We start from the raw sequence: 12,384 nt of genomic DNA, 5'->3' as shown, positions 1-12,384 counted from the left end.
TCTTAGTTAAGCAGCTAACTTGGTTTTGGCTCAGGTGGCGATCTCAGGGTCATGGGATCAAGCTCCACATCAGGCTTTACGCTCAGCATATACACACTCTCTCTTTCTCTCTCTCAAATAAGTAAATCAATTTTTTAAAAACTTAAAATTAAAAAATTAAATGAGCCCTTTGGTACTCCAGTGCCTGATCTTCCTACTCCCTTTCCTTACTCCTGAACGCCTCATCTTCACGCTTCTTTCATTTAAAAATGCATCCTTAAGTCAGTAAACACATCATATTTAATTTTGAAAATAATTCCTTGTCTGAATCTTTGCTTATTCTGTGAAAAGGACTAGCAGGGTTAGACCTTAAATGAGAAATCATTCAAAAGGTAATAAACATATGTTGGGAAATTCAGGCGACATTGCTTCTTCTTTTTACTCCAGGGGTATAAAATACCCAAAGTGTGCTTTAGGAATTTATATTCTGCAACAAAATTTTAATAATAAATCATACCTACAAAATTATGGAGTTGGAAGAAATTTCGTGAGAATCTACCCTAATCCTTGCATTTTACAGAGGAAATAACCAAGCTACAGAAACATTAAGTCAATTAGGTATTCAGTAAACATATGGGCTTTGGAATGAGACTGTCAAGACTAAATCTGGCTTTTAATAGCAATGGCTTCTGTGTGACTGTGTGATTCTCTAATTCTCAGTCAACTCATCTGTAACATGGGGATAATTATAGTACCCACCTGGTATAGTAGTTGAGATGATTAAATAATTTAATGTATTCAAAGCACTTACCATAGTACCTGACCTTACTGCTCATTCAAAGTTATTATTATTACTACAATCAGCAGCAGCAGCATTGTTATTCAGGTCTAGTCAAAGGCAAAACTCAAACCAAGTTCTCATGAGTATTCTTTCACTTTAGTTTCAAGGTACTGCACTGAATTTTAAGTTAATGATATTGCACATGAGTAGGATTTGAAGAATGCCTTCTTCTTGAGAGATGTTACCTCTCTCAACACCGGAAAGTCTGTTTTCACAAACATCACCATATATGTACTTTCTGCAACCCCGCTCTTCCCACAGTCAATTAAGATGAATGTCCTGATGAAAAGGCAATAGTAATTCTTCATCACAAGTGCAAATAGCACTATTTAAAGAGCTGATATGATTACACAATCATTTGAAAACAAACTGAGGCTGACATTTTTCATTGGTCTGGCTGGCTGTGTCACAACAGTTCTCTAATCCTCCCACAGCCTTTACATGGTAACAATGGTAACTCTCATTGGCACAGCGCTATACAGTTTTTAGAAAAGCCTTCACTCACATCTTCCCATGTGATTCTCACACATTGCTATGCAGTAGAAAGACAAGGTATTATTACTTCATTTTGAGGAGAGTAAAGCTAAGGAGTGACTTACTTGGAGTAACCCAGTTGGTAAGCAGCTGAGCCTGTTTACTCAAACCCAGAAAGTCTGTCTTCAAGTGCATCTGTGCTCTTCCTTCTATAGAAAGCACACTGCCCTCAGCTTGATTACTTACAAGATAAAGTGGTTTTTATTTTCATATCAGGTTCAAATACAAAAGAGTTGCCAAGTAAGTTCTTAGAGTCACCGAAATGCACTAGCATCTTGTGAAATAAATTAGTACACCTACAGAAATATCAGTCTGGTTTCCTGAAGGGTCAGTAGTTGCTCTGCTGCCAGAGAGAACGAGGTACTTAACGAAGATAGAGCTGAGAATCTTTCTTGGTGCTTAGAAGCATACATAGTAAACTTTCCAGTGAAAAAAGAAATCTGACAGAGCAAGCAAGCCATGGTCATCTTTCTAGGTTGTTATCAAGACTTCTGTGCAACATCTGATTCTGCAATCTGTCATTGCTCAAAGCCAAGAAATGAAGAGACAGTGGGAGTCAAGTTCTTTGTAGAAAGCAGTGCAGTTGTTGGGGGCTTTGTTCCCTTCCTTCTGCCAAATGGGATGGGACTCTGGCAGCAACACTTTGAATAAATCCTAAAAACATTTCTAAGGGCCAAGAAATTACTTCATAGGGGAGAGGGAGGGAGAAAAAGAAGGAGGCGCTGGATCCCTGGAGCAATCTATTTATGTGCTGTGGTATGAGATTTGATTATCTTTATCTGATTTTTATAACTTCAAATGCTATTGGTCACAAAATACCCAGCATTTTAAAGATCTCTGACTCACTTTTGAACCTTGTGACCTGTCTCTACATACTGGTTATAAGTTCAATTTCCCCCAAGTAATTCAGTACACATTAGCTCCACATTCCCTAAGAGTATTATCTTGTCTTTTGTTAAGAAGCATTGGCTTTCATTTTTTTAATTCCTCAATTCTAATTCACTTTTCAATATCCAGATAAAATAATCACAGCAGGTTATAGGGGGGAAATGTTGAATTTAATACAGGGAGACTTGAATTGAGGTCCTGGCTTTGTTGTTAATTAAATGTACCACTGTATCAAGCTTGATTGTATCAGGCTATTTTTACTCCTCAGGAGCTCAGTTTTCTCCTTTGTTCAGAAAAAAAATGTTTATTTCTAATTTCTAAGGCTTTAATATTTCTATAATTCTGACTTCCAAACATCCTTGGGAATTCTTATGTTGCCAAACTGAGGTAGTATTTCTAAGTACAATACACTCTCCTTGCACTCTGACAGGAGAGTAAAAGGATCTAGAGTCTACAGCACATATAGCTAAAGCCATGTTTTGTTTCAAAGTATTCCAATCCAGGTGAATTAAATAAACAGAAACAAAATCAATGAAGATGTTATAAATATGTTCATATCTTGCTTTAACTCACAACTTGGAAGAATGTATAAACAAATATGGAAAAATTACAATATCATAAAATTAAAATAAGGAAATTGTGAGTAGAACAGAAGGTCAAGACCATAAGGAAAGACAGCTTGATAAAGTCTATATTGTCATTAACATTGACATTCACATCAGTCCTCACACTGTTTTCCCCATGCTTAAAGATCACAAACTTCTGTATCGGGTAGTGAAACTATATTATATTCAAAGTCATATATTTTCAACTATTTGTGGTCTTTACTTACAAAAAATATATTGCAATCAGGAAAAGCCCTGTCACACTGTGTATTTCTAGGTCCTAGATCATATCTGAAGCACTAAGGACTGGACAATTCTACATGTCTTATGAAAATAACATGTTCTCTATACTTTTTAATGCCCAGATGTATCTGATCCACACTGAAATAGGTTTTAAATCCAAGGACTATTTTAAATCCAAGGTTTATTGAGTTGTTTTTTTAAAATATAACTCCCAAATGTACGTTACTGTTTGATTCTTTTGACTGTACTAACAACCCAGAAGATACAAATCAAGTAAAAGCTTGACGGCCATCTGGCGGAGATCTTACAGAAGGTGTTCATGTTTGGGGCAGAGTCTGGCTTCTTTTCATAAAAGCTGGTGAAAACTGGGTGTGGACTTCAACCCTGTGGACCAGCTCTCAGGCATGAGATAGAATCCAGAAGGTCTGGCTGGATCAGATTTGTTTTGCAGAGCATTGAACAATAGATGTAAGCCAAGGAGTAAGCACTAGTATTATCAGAGGGATTACAAGTCACTACCAAAGGACTATTACTAAACAGAAGATTCAAGAAACAAATGTAAGGATACAGGAAAGAAGGCAAAAGTCAGGAGCTAAAGGGATCATGAACCGGTCAGAAATCCGAGTGGAAGGTTAGGATGTAGTGAAATATTTATGATATTGCTATCTTAACTGTGAATGAATGAAGCAAGGCTGCCAGAATCCTTTATTATTATTATTATTATTATTATTATTTATTATTATTTTTTTGTGTGGAAGGGTAGGTAGATTAGTCAGCTTAAAGGAGGATTCAGCTGTATGTTTGCCACTGTAGTTATCCGGTAGAGAAGACAAAAATGTCAAATCCTCTTAAGATGTTCTGGACCGTCTGGGGTCACCTCAGTACCACTGTTCCGGCAGAATAAAAGGAAAAGGCTTCTCAGACCCTTCAATAATTTAAATGTAGGTTATCTAGAGAAGAGGCCCATTTTTGTCAAATTTCGTTTTGAGAGAACAGTTCGTAAGTGTCTTCCATTTTTCCACATCTTGAGCACAGAGGCACTTTCTATCATTTTTCCAGACTATCTTTTCATGGGTATTTGTAAAACGAAGAACCTTGAAAGATGAGGACCCACTGAAAGATGGGCCTTTGCTGTTTTCCCAAAGCAAAGGGCAGGTTTGCCTACTGTCTTGTATAATAAAAAGCATGCTTATCTTCAGAGTAAAAGACACGAATAGTTACATCTATTATGAAAGATTCAGGTTCCCTAATCTCAAGACACGTCTAGTTTAACACCAGCTCCTGTGTGGACAGGCATTACCTAACCTTTGCACTATCTGGTGGGAACTGGGGTGTGGGGAACCAGCACAAGAAAATACTGATACACTGGCTATTGCAATTGCTATTGCTGATAAGATCTTTTGTTTCTGAACCAGGAGTCTTGTATCTTCTACCCGCATTTATGTTAACTGTGACAGGCAAACTTATTAGCTTGCAAGGAGTATAAAATCTCAAAGAGAATAAATATAATTTAAAATAACTTGCTTATAAAAGTGCCATCTTCAGAGAGACTCACCTCTGTTAACTACCTCTAGTGAGGAGTGATACCTCACCACAGGCTTGGCGCAACTTAAAAGTTTAGACTAACCACTACATGTACTTTATGTGATGTTTGTCTGTTACATTTTAGACACCAAAAATACTGGCTTTACCCAACTTTACTTCAGAAGCCTATGCATACCTACTAAAACAAAATCCATTCATACTTAAATATATAGTGAGTACATTATCTCTACCCCAAATGAGATTTCCTCTTGGTAGATAAAACTTGGATATAGAAATCCTATGAATTTTCCCCTTTGATTTTGAGTTTCAAAATATAACCTCACTTATTCTAGATTTCTACTCCAATTTGCACTTAGTTTTTATTTATGTTCTCAGGATGTTCACTTGCTAGTCTCAAATAGTAGCAATTTATAATTGAATTATATCAACCTATTGTTTTTCAGTTACCATATCTACATTTGTCTAGGTCAGTATTGTGAGCCTTTTGTTAAAACCTCTGGGAAATATCAACCATGGTATCACATGGTACTGTTTACTGAGATCATTGGGAATTTTTTTTTAATTCTTTTTTTTTTTTTAAAGCACTTGTTGGCATTTAATAAACCTCCCTCCATGTGGCTTCAAGCTACCAGGACATAACCACCACCACCACCACCACCACCACCACCCCGCCCCTAGCCTTGCGTGTGCATGCACACACATCCTTAATCTTCTCAGCTCTCCTAACTGAAGAATTTGGTGTTCATGATGATAGGCTATTTTGGGAGCTTTCCCTTTCCCAAAACCTTGTAGTAGCTTAATCATACCACATCTATGATAGGAGCAGTGCTAGTCTTGTTTTTGGCAGCATTTACCTGTGTCTGCTCACCGACCAAGGTCCACGTTTATCAAGGTTGAGAGTTTGGCAGAAGCTCTGGTTCCTTTTAAAGTGGTAATGCCTCATAGCAGTTCTTCCAAAGTAACCTGAGTGATATTTGTCAAAGTTGATCCTGTGGTGATGCATGCCACCGGCATGACCCCGGCATCCTGGGTGCTTCAGTGCTTGCCAATGTGGCTGTGTCCACGGCTTACGTGGCCCCAAAGCTTCCGGAACTTCTTCAGTCTGGATGGCATGTTGGCAGCCCAGACCAAAGAGTTTAATTCATTTTTAAATGTTATTAGCATTGTATCTAAATTGGGGCAGTCACCCTGGAATATAGTTTGAGAAAGATTCAAGCGGAGAGAATGAAGCGTCATCATAATGTACATGTGAAAGAAACAACAAAATGTAGGGATTTAAGTGGAACATCAGGAAAATAGGCAAAAAGGTCAGTAAATTTCAGAGAAATCCGGAAGGGGCAGAAGTGACAGAGCAGGTGGTGGCCTGAGGCAGACATGCCACCATATCCCAAGTTTAGATTATTGTGTCTTATCACTTTAATGTTTCAAACAACTTGATCAGTACAAACGCACCACCCTATTCACTTGAGCAAATCTTTGCCAACACTCAGTAAGTTTCAATTTAAACACATTACACATCTGTTTACATTCAGTAGAGAAATCTGAGAATTTTCATCAGGATATACAAAAATTGAGTCTGGAAGTTTGTGGTCTAGCAAGTCCTCCTACTCAAAAGCAAAGGCATTATCGCCAAAAAGCATGGGCAGAAGGACTGAGGTTTCAGAGACGATGGGAAATAGTGTGCCATCCCAAATAATCTTTATTAAGAATCAAGCTATCTCTCTGCCCACACCAAATTGGCCAAGACCAGATTTATGTGATTATTTAACTTGGTGTCACAAAAAAGATGAAATGTTTATTTTAATAATTATATATTGGAATTCACAGTTTTCATTTCCTTCAAGACTGCATGATAGGGCCCTGGGTAATAAGCAGGATTCTTATTTCTATCAATGGAAATTTTCCCCTAGAATTTACATTTAAAAAAAAAAAAAGATTTGTTTGAGAAAGAGAGAGGGCAGTGGGAGCAGGGAGAGGGAGAAGGAGAGAAGCAGACTCCCTGCTGAGGGCAGAGTCAGCCATGGGGCTTGATCTCACAACCTTGAGATCATGACCTGAGCCAAAATCTAGAGTTGGAGGCTTAACCAACTGAGCCACCCAGGAGCTCCTAGAATTTACATTTTAAACTAATTTTCTTTTTAGTTCATAATTTTCCACTCTCTGCTATTCATGAAATAAAAGTCATTGATCACCTACTATATTTAAAGCACTTCACTCACCATAGAGTACCAAATGATGAATAAAACAAAATCCTTGCCCTAAAGGAACTTAAAGTAGGCAGTTATCTTTGGAAACAGACCATCATAGAAGCACACTCAAATTGCCACTCCAACAAAACTATTTAGGTTGTTAGTTGGTTTAACTTACTAGATTTATTAAATGATTTGACCTATCAAAATAAAAAAGGTTCATAAATATTATATTTACATAAGATACATATATTTACATACACATAAGTGTTACTATACTTTTGCATAGTTGAAAGTGAAGCAAAATTACAAGTGGCAAGACTCATTCTGTAATTCATTTTCATTACATTGTAAGGTACTAGGAATATAAAAACTAGCCTATATTAAAAAATAATAGCAATAGTAACTTACGGTTTTTCTATAACCACTATAATCCTCATTTTCCAGCCATGCATCCAGCACTTTGACTCGGTCACTCTTTTCTGCCTGTGCAAAGGTGCTGCTAAGTTACCCTCACCCTGTGAATACACTGCCATCATAAGGTTTGTATTTTTGAGAAAGTGAATCCAGGGAAAGTAATCCAAGGAAAGTTTCAGACAGCATGGTCAAGATAGATAATATACACGTTGAAGACTCTTTCTACAGCTATCAAACAACATCAGACACTCATCTGATTTATTGTTGGGGTTCATCCTTATGACAGCCACCGCTGCTATTCCACACAGGATAATTATTACATTGACATATTAGGCAATAGGCAAACTGCAACTAAGAAATCTGCATAGATCTATATGGGTGATCCTAAGCCACATGGACAAAAATGGAAAGATCACATTCTAGAATGTACCACTATCCTATTGTTCATTGCTTCAGACAGTAAAACCACCTTATGTCATTCATATGTGGTCTGCACTTAATATCTGGCACTGTCCTGGATGGAAAGAAAATGAGTAAATGAAATCTAAATACAAACATCTAATTTTTACCATTTGTTGCAACTTTAACCTCCTCCAAGCTTTTACAAGAACTAAGACACACAGTCTTCAACCAAATTAGGTCTCTGGTCCCTTTACCCATCTTTTCTTTTCTAGAATATTAACGACCTCCCCCACCTTCAACATAAATTATTTCAGTTGCTTCTGTACACAACTTGCACCCCTGTAGCCTCATATTTTTATTATGGTTTTGTCATTTCATGGTCCCTAGTCCTTTCATAGTGCCTACCTAGAAAATCTCCAAACTTTCACCAGGCAACAAATCTACCTTCTTCCTTCTTAACAACCAAGAGATAAGGAGAAAATCACTTATTGTGAAAATTGTGACCCTTACAAATTTCTGGTTTCTGGCCTCAGTGGGGCTTGCAATGTTTCATTTGACCCTAGTCTTTATCCCTGCCTCCTAGTCTCTCATGTTGGAGATTCCAAATTTTCACTTCTTTCCTTAGGCTCTGTGCTCTGTTTCACTTGCCACAGCCCAAACAGATTTCTTCCAGTTAGGTAGTTAACTTTCCTACTTTGTTCTTAATTGCACATTCAAAGAAAGCTCCCTTGAAATTTGATCCTTCCTTCTATGTACTTTGTTACTGTTCTGGAGAAATCAGTGATAATTTCTTTCCTGGGCTATTGAACATTCTAACTGATCTCCCTGCCCATAGTCTCCTGCTTTTCCTTATCATTTGCCCCCTTGCATACAACATTCATTCACTCTAATCTTACTTCCATAAGCTGGTAACTTCCCAACCCTGTCCTGACTGATCTCCTAAAACACAGATTCACAGTTACAACTACCTTCTGAATATCTCCAAATGGACATTCAGCAGACTTCATGTGCTTAACATGTCAAAAACTAAAATTTTAAATTTCCTGCCCTGCAACCTACTTCTCCCTGAACTGTTATTGAATCAATAGTGTAAGTTAGAATCTGCTAGCCACTGTCAGCCCCTTCTTCTTACTTACCAATCTCCCCAGACATCACAAATAACTGATTGTTAAGCATTGTCATTGTACCACCCAAATATCTTTTCAATCTTTCTTCTTCTCTTTAATCCTCTTACTAATGTTCAAGTCTTTTTCACTTGGGGTTAAAAGCATGAATGTAGCCTAGTCATGACTCTTGTTTCCTCAACCTTACTCCCTCTCTGATACCAGATCATTATTTTTAAAACATACATACATAATTCAGTATGAAAGGTTGAAAGTGTGGATAAATCTCACTATTCACCATCTAAAGGAAAGGAAAAGATGACATACCACGGAAATTAAGACTGACAGTAAACTAATGCCAGAATTTAGGAAGCATTTGGGAAGAATCCTCACAAAATGCAAAGTCAGTGACACTGCCCACCATAAAGAAGAGGAAGTAATATACATTTGTACCTACCACGTATCAAGTAGAGTAGTAGGTGCTTAGGTAGGAAACTAATTTCATCACAACACATTGGATCAGAAGTGAACTCTCCAGAAGCAATACCTCCCTCGTTATAGGCTCAGCTTCTCAAAGCAGGTAGAGGGCATTTTCCCACTTCCACTTCCCAATTCAACATTTGACCTCCCTTTCTACATCGAGTCTAATCCTGCAAACTCTGGGAAACTGGATAGGGGAAAAGTGTGGGCACAATAGTGATGGCACATTTCTTTCTAGAAAGTATACTTCTTACAAGTGAGTCATTACACTTATAGGTAGAGACAAGATTTGTGGAAGCAGGATATATTGAAGATTGTAGTTTTTTTAACGTATGTATGGGCTCAAAATGACATAGCAGGTAATGGAATGAAAAGGTAAGTCACGTCTTAGATAGTGACATTAGATAAACAGTTGCAGATAGTAAAAACTGAGAACAAATTCTGTGGACCAATCAGCCACTATAGCCATAAGTCATCACTAAAGAAAACAGATTCTGAAGCCAAAGGGCAAGACACACCCAATGTGTTGGCAAATACCAAGAGTGGATAAATAGAAAAATAAAACAAAATAAAGAAAGGAAGCTGGACTTCTGGAAAAAGAAGGAATGGCACCTAGAGAAAGGTGACACCAAATGTAAGGCCCAATGGAAGAAAGAGAACTTTGAAAAAAATAATTTAATATGTGTATATTTGGTATTTTAATTAGGACACGAAGTTAGAACATTAAGAAATAGAAGAGAAAGCTAAAACACCAGCAGAATCACAAATCAAAGATATAGGTGAGATAAGAAAGGATTAGTTTTCTCAAGCTAAAAATGCAATAGCAGATTTAAAATCTACACTGAAAGACATAAGTGATGTATTAACACCATGTGAAATGAAACCAGTGATGTAGTGGGCATGCTTGAAATATCCCAAAATATTGTGGAAAAAGAAAAAAAAACTAAATGACGACTATGTAGGCAAGATCAAAAAAATTTAAATGTGCAACAATAGTTAACATTTACAAAGCATCCTTTAAAGCACTTTACATGCACTCTACCCACTTAATTCTCTCATTACTCCATCCTCATATTTATAGATACAGAAACTGGGAAAAATAACTAGCCCAAGCTCGCAAAGCTAATAGGGAGAGAATTAGAACCAAAGCCATCACCAAAGTTAGCTATTAGTCACTATGCTATAATATCCCTCAAAAAGAATATCTAGAAGAAAAGAAATAGTCAAATAAAAAAGATAATTTAACTAATAAAGGATTTGAAAAGTTACATTATAGATTTATTATCCATAAAGGTAAAAATAACCTAGGCAAAAAATCTTACATGATGACTATAAAGAAAAAGAATTGCTAACACAGCTTTTTTCCCCCTATAATAATAGCTGGCAAAAAGAGTTGAGAGAAAACTTTTTGTCCCAATAGTTTAATATTCAGCCAAGTTATTATTCATCTATGAAGGCAACTGAAGATATTCAAATGTTCAGAAACATCCTTCACATGCAACACTTATGAAAAGAATACACATACTCAAGAAATGTTTGCATTACACCATTAAGTGAGGAAAGCAGGTTATAAAACAATAGGCATTATGTAAACCATTTTTTAAAAAAACGTGTATCTTTGCAAATATATTCATAAGAAATACCTAAAAACTTTTATGGCAAAATGTTATCACATATGAAGGTTTTTTTTTTTAATTTCTATTTTTGTAGTATCCAATTGCTTATGCCATAAGAATAATGAAAGTTAAAATAAAAAATGCTTTTGGAAACAGATTAATAAAAATCAGGAACTTAATAGGCAATCATAATATTAAAATGATGATTAAGTGCTAAACTCTATGAAGCACAGAGTCAAATGAAACACTCACTTGATAGTAAAACCTAATGAGAACCCACAAGAAAAAAATAATTATTTGTTAATAATAATCTTGTATAAAAATCAATATTTAAAAAAAATCAGTACCTCAGTAGCAGAAAGGGTTAAAGAGAGTAAAATATTCCCCAAAGCTCATCATACATATGGGCCCAAAAGATACCATAGTGAAAGAGTAAGAACAGGCTTTTTTAGCAGAAGAAATTTTAAATTTAGTGGCTAGGAAATATAAAAACTATTTGTCCTCCTAATTAAGGAAATATAAATTAAAATAACAATGAAATGTTCTTTCATATATGGGCATGGCATAAAGTAGAGATTTATATCATCCACTTTGAAAATCAGTGAAATTGATCACAGTAAAATGTGCACAGATGATGAGAGATGTAGGACTTTGGAGTAGCTGGTAAAATTTACAATGTGCATAACTTAGCTCATGTCCAACAATCTCATAGTGTTTCTCTGTTCAGAGAAGCACTTCCAAAATATTTTCTGAAGGATTATTCATAATACCAAAAAATCAGAAACAGGTAAATGTGAGTTAAGACGGGAATGTGTTAAATAAGTATGGTACATCCATGCTGTGGAATACTGCATTTAAAAAAATGAGAATGGGGGCACTTGGGTGCCATAGTCAGTTGAGCATTCAACTCTTGGTTTTGGCTCAGGTCATGATCTCAGGGTCATGATGAGATTGAGCCCCTGCATCTGGCTCTGCGCTGGGTGGGGAGTCTGCTTGAGATTTTCTCTCTCTCGCCCTCTGCCCCTCCCCCTGCTCGTTCATGTGCACGTGTGTACTCTCTCTCGCTCTCGCTCTCTAAAAATAAATAAATAAATCTTTTACAAAAATAAATATAAAGGAATGAGAATGAACACTATATACTGGCATAGAACACTGTTCAATAGTCATAGTTTTATGAAGAAATCAAATCTCAGGAAAATACATACAAGATTATTCCATTTATTTAAAAAAAAACTCCACAAAGCAAAAAGATACATATTATTATTTGCCTTAAATACATGAAAGTGTCTATTAAAAGTCTTGAAAAATGGAGAAAGAATGAGAATTTTTTATTCCTCCATTTTATAATTCTCTATGGGGTTTATTCTTTTTTTTTTTTAAGATTTTATTTATTTATTTGACAGAGAGAGACAGCCAGCGAGAGAGGGAACACAAGCAGGGGGAGTGGGATAGGAAGAAGCAGGCTCCCAGTGGAAGAGCCTGACGTGGGGCTCAATCCCAGAACGCTGGGATCATGCCCTGAGCCGAAGGCAGATGCTTAAC

General features: G+C 36.4%; 1 pseudogene; it reads right to left on the bottom strand.

Annotated features, from left to right (window-relative positions):
* Window positions 1–5,260: 5,260 nt before the first annotated feature.
* On the bottom strand, window positions 5,261–5,775 carry LOC113259668 (60S ribosomal protein L27a-like; annotated as a pseudogene).
* Between the last annotated feature and the right edge of the window lie 6,609 nt (window positions 5,776–12,384).

The sequence above is a fragment of the Ursus arctos genome, unplaced genomic scaffold (genome assembly GCF_023065955.2).
Source record: "Ursus arctos isolate Adak ecotype North America unplaced genomic scaffold, UrsArc2.0 scaffold_13, whole genome shotgun sequence".
Lineage (NCBI taxonomy): Eukaryota > Metazoa > Chordata > Mammalia > Carnivora > Ursidae > Ursus > Ursus arctos.
The sequence above is the reverse complement of the archived record's forward strand: the minus strand, read 5'-3'. Positions and strand labels throughout refer to the sequence as shown.